The sequence below is a fragment of the Pipra filicauda genome, unplaced genomic scaffold (genome assembly GCF_003945595.2).
Source record: "Pipra filicauda isolate LSUMZ 115617 unplaced genomic scaffold, ASM394559v2 scaffold44_size3831614_pilon, whole genome shotgun sequence".
In the NCBI taxonomy this organism is placed as follows: Eukaryota; Metazoa; Chordata; class Aves; order Passeriformes; family Pipridae; genus Pipra; species Pipra filicauda.
In genome coordinates, this window is record NW_024104587.1 from 1844106 (window position 1) to 1849598 (window position 5493).

Below are 5493 nucleotides of genomic sequence, written 5' to 3' on the forward strand. Positions count from 1 at the left end.
CCGGAGCATGTGAGAGGCAGCGGAGAAGATAGAGCCAGATAGGGAGGTCCCCTCCCTCCTCCCTCCTTCCCTTCTCCCTCCTCCCTCCTTCCCTCAGCACACGCTGAGCAGCGTCGCTCGCAAGAAGCAGCGGAGGGAGGGCAGGCGCGGCCACGGGGAGGGCGGGCGGAGGGTCCCCGCTTCAACACCCCCCCGTCCGACCCCCAGAACCTCCTCTCCTTGTGCAGGCAGCCAGGGCTGGGGGAGATGGAGGAGGGCTTGCAGCGTTCATCTCCTCCCGGAGGGGTGGGGATGCTCCACCTGCCACGGGAATGAAAGGAAAGGGGGATTTGGGGAGACACCCTCTCTCCAGCCAGTGGGGCTTGTATAGGAGCAAAGAGCATCTTTATGAGGACTTTACAGGATTGTGTCCAAGACTGGGATTGGGTGTGGGAGGAGGACCCCGAGCAGAGCTGTGTTCATGAGGTGGGGAAGGGATGGAGATTCCAGGCTTCCCTATCAGCCCCTTGGTGTAGCCCCCCACCCCAGCTGCCCCAGCTCCCAGCATTGCCTAGAGTTGGACAGCTCCCCCCGCAACCTCCCCACCGTGCCTGGGGTGAGTGCCCGTCTTTCAGAGGGGCCTGCGGGGACTGATTTTGGCATGAATGGGTACCGGGGTGCTTGCTGTGATGGGAAAGCTCTGGGTGCAAGGCTGTGCCAGCCAAAGTGTCAGACACACAATTAATTACTGCAGCCCCAGAGCCACAAGCACTAAATATGCTGTTGCTGTAGTGCATGGGTAATAGCAGCCCTTTGCAAAGTGTTTCTTTCTTCCCCTTCCTTTTTTTTTTTTTTCCCCCAGTGCAAGAGACAGAGATTGCAGAGAGCACGCAGCAGCTCACTGCTGCTTGATTAAGTCAGCAGCAAAGACAAAATGTGCCTGTACAGCTCAGGCTTAAGGAGGGATTTGAGTGTGTGTTAGGTACAAATTAGAAAATGGATGTGATTTAACCACAACAAATATAAATGGTCCTGCTACAGAAACCCTGCCACCAAAAAGGGCTTTTTCTTAAATGTGTACACAACGGGTGTATAGTCATGACAAAGGAACAATGTGTTTGGGGATGAGTGGCTAAAGCAAGAACAGAGAGAAGACTGGGGAAAGGCTGATGTATACCAGATAAGTTATCAGCTATAGAAGGAACAGCTTCCTTCCGTAATAATTATTTGCAAATCAGTCCACAGTTCTGGATACTGTGGTGTCTGGACACTATAGCAGAGACAGAGCTGCTTCTGTCAGGTTTGGGATGCTGCACAGACAGGAAACCAGGCACAAACCGTGCCTGGGAGAAGGTAAACTGCTTGTTCGGAGGAGCCCAAGTGAATGCAGCAGACAAAGAGGAGTGGGGGAGAAGTGATGGCAAGCCCAGGCCTTCCTGCAGGTGTGCACAGTGGGTCGGGCGTGAGTCCCAGGCTGTAAAACACTGCACACTGGAGCGTTACTAATCCCAGCACTTGGAGACTGTGCCCCCACCGTTTCAGGGGAGGCATTGCCACCGCAACCACAGCAGCTTTGGTTGTGCTGTGGAAGTGCTTCCCTAAGAAGACAAAGCACAAGGCAGAAGAATGCAAATGCACGGGGAGCTGAGGTGCCTTGGTAACAGCGGCAGAGCATCTCGGCGGCAGCAAACTGGTGCTGAGCCTGTTCCTGTTGGGAACCAGGAGCCCTGGAGCAGGGAGGCTCCAGCAAAGCACAGCTGCGTCCGTGGGAACTCTCAGAAGTCTCCGCTGGCCACTTCCCCCAGCTCTTATCAGCGCGCCGTTAATCTTTGGCATCACCACAGGAGTTGGCACCTCCAGTTCCACGTGCAAGGTGCATGTCTTTGACCTTCCCATTTCCTCCATAAACACCTGGCGAGGTGCAGAGCCGAGGTGTGGGTGTAACGGCAGCCCTTCTTGGGTACCCTTCCGTGTGAGCTTTGCCCCTGGGGTGAGAGCAACACCCAGCCAGCAGGGCATTAGTGCAGATAACTGCGGATCGTGGGAGAAGAGAAGGACTCAGTGGAGGGTGGACTGTTGTCCTTTCAGATAGGCTCCAAGAGTACTGACGTACATTTGGTCCCGGTGTGTAAAGCACAGCCAGGTGAAAATTAAATCCAGAATATTCAGATTTCCCTTTTCTTTAGCTTGTCTGTGCCAATTTAGTGCCTGTGACCAGTTTCGCCTACTTGTACTGGAAGTGAATTTGCCCCTCTGCCTGAACAGGGACCTGCTTGGCCACAAAACAAGCACAGCAAATAGTGTCAATAGAGTTTGTCCGTCTAGAAATGATGAAGACAAGACAAGTAAGGCAGTTAAAGGGGGAGTTTGGTCATGGGAGAAGAAGAACAGTAGTGGAAGATCCATTATCAGGAGTCAGGTGGCTGTCCTGAGGAGCAGGAGGGCTCAGATGACTTGGGGAACGTTGATGAGTTGGGACATGTCATAGAATCATGGAATGGTTTGGGTTGGAAGGGACCTTAAAGATGATCTAGTTCCAGCCCTCCTGCAATGGGTTATGTAGCAGAGATCCCTCCACAGCTCACTGATGCTGATGGAAATCATCTTCAAGTGTTTGTGGGCATCACCAACACAGGATGCCAGGGCAATGGAGAGTGTGAGACACACAAACTTTTCATCTGCCATGTTCATCCATGCATAAGGGTTGCCTAAACCTATTATTTTGAAGGCATTTTCCATGCTGCAGCTATCTTCCTTGACCTCTAAAAGATTTGGCTGATCCTGATCTCTAGATGAAAGATTGCCACCTCACAGGCCGTGAACACCCGTCTGTGAGATTAGGCTCTGAATTATTAATACAATCAATGACTACCTCTTTTCATCCTGGAAGAGGCACAAAGGAAAACTACAGGGGCCCTGAAAGGGAGGGAGGGAGGATTCTCGAGTAAGGGGGGAGAAGTCACCAGTGGAAACTGGTTTTCTTTGGGTGGAAACGCCTCCTGTGTCTCTTTTATTTTGGAGGCAGGAACAATAGCACTATTCAGGAGGTGACAACCCAGTTGTGTTGGTAGGGCTGATGGTGGCACTGGGAAACCTCCCATGGGGACTGTGTGTCAGAGGAAGGGCATCCTTCCTACCAGCCCCTTTCCTTTATTCAGTACATCATGGGCTACACCAAACTGGGGTCCCTAAGATCCTGAACTGCAGAGCTAAAGCATGTGGAGCCATCGAAGAGAGGAAGGGCTAGGGAACAGGGAGGTGTGTTCATCCTTCCAGTGCCACAGAGCTACTGACACCTACACACACAGGTGAGACCTGACCCCTGGGCAGGTGATGGATGCATTTAGCTTTGTATGGGGTTTCTTCATCTTGGGGAGGACATGGATGTCACCAGACAGGAGAGAACCAGGGAATCAGTGAGGGATGGACTGCAAGGCTGTGCTTTTACTGCCTGGAACACAGTAACTTTTCCTTTCCCCTCTCCCCTGTGAACTATTCAGTGTGGAGGTGCTGTCAGCATGTGCTGTGGGTCTTTTCTGATCACTACACTTTTCCTTGGCTTTAGCCTGACCTACCTATTTGGGACATTTCAGTGAAATGGGTTCCTTTCTCCTTTCCCTGTTGCATTTGGGAGGAAGGTACCATGGCCTCATCCTCATCGAGGACCAGAGAAAACTCCCCAATTCTGAGCCCCGCAGAGAAAATGAAGCCAGTTGGAAACCCAAAATAAAATACTATCTTCACTCCATTTTTCAAGAGGTTAAAAAAAAAAGAAAAGCTATTGTGCTAATGAAGCTATTCTTCCTGGGTAGATAATGCAAAGCATTGCTTCAGAGCTGGCCAAAATGTCTGAGAAACATTTTTTCCCTCTCTTTTTCATTAAAGTTCATATTAATATTGCAAATAAGATAAGAAGTGTTCAGTTACAATTATGTAGTGCTTTGTGATCACAAACAGATTCTGTAATCCCTACTCAGGGGGTTTCAGAGCTGAATTTAGCTTATTTCAGAGCATAAAGTTGAGCTCAGCCAAGACTACTCTCCTACTCTGTTATGATCTTCATCTGCACTCTGGTCACACGAGAGACCCATGGCAAGCCAGGCCGCACAGCCAAGCAACATCTCACAGATGTATCAGCTGCCCTGGCTGGGGACCAAACCTCCTTTTTGCCTATGTAGCTATTTATTAATATTCTTCTATTTATTAGTTTTAAATTGACGCTTGCTTAAAGCATCAAAACCTGATTCCGGTTCAGCTGCAGCCGCTAATGGGCTCATTCCCAGAGATGTGAAGCTCTTCACCACGGCTGAGAGTGAGCATTTATGGGCTCTGACTGGTCAATGCTGTGGGGACATGGCCCATGGGCAAAGGCAAGATACTGTGCGAGTGGAAACATTCCTCCTCCCTTACCTGTGCTTCTAAACCGTCTGACCTCAAGGTATTTGCAGCAGGCATGGGAGTAGCCCCTTGGGTTCAGCATGGACATCCTGTGTTTAAATTTAGGCACAAGTTAGAATACCTGACTGAGGTATTCTCAGTCATGAAATTCGGTGCCAGGCTGTGCATGGATAAAGCCATAGGGACAGAGAGATGGACAGGAGTCAAGTGCATCTGGACTTCTGGAGAGCACCCCCAGCTGCTCGTGGTTTCTGCTGTCATTCTTTGACTTTATATCACAAGATGGAAAGAGCAAAGGATAGAAAGTCAGTGGCAGGAGGATGCCCTCTCTGCAAAATTAGTCCATCGCTGTGGTATAGAGCTCTACCTCCATTTCCAGGTAGCTGTTAGAGAAACATTTTTACTTCATTATGTCTCCTAGAGCAATCTACAAGAGTAGTTTAGGGAGGCATTTGGATTTTATGTGAGTTTAGGTTGCAGCTTGCAAAAGTGCTTCCTTCCTAAAATGCTGATTAGGTTTGCTGCAAAGACTGGTATGCTAGAGACAAATCTGGCTAGAAGGTGAGTAAAAAGGCACCTGCCAAGATTTGGAGAGCTTAGGCCTCCTCTAGATAATTCAGTCCCATCAGATGGCAAGACACCAGGCTGTAGAGTCTTCAGTTCAGAAGGCTGCATCTGGAGAAGTGAGTGGTGGGGGAAAATGAAATTCAATTGGAAAGTTCAGCTAAGGATTTTGGGATTGTTCTGGAGAGATGGTGTTAACTTCAGTCTCAATCACTAGGAATAAAAAGTAATGAAGGTTGGAGTTCCAAAAAGCAAAGGAGCTGTGTGAAGAGTCTCATTCCCAGCAAAATGTCATGAAGACCCCGAAGAAGCATTAAGTTATTAATACCGATGGCTGAAGGCATCTGAGACCCTTCTCCCCCAAAGAGGCTGTTTTAGGCTGTGTGTTGCCCGCCCCAGTGGAGAGGTTAGTGAAGCATCTCCATCCCCTTCAGCCTGGTTGGAGCCCCACCGTGCAGGGCTGATGTTCCCCTTCCCCGGACCAGCCACTCTCCCCTCACTGCTGCCGGTGACTCGCTATCACTCCCTGCTCCGCTCCAGCGCCTCCTCACC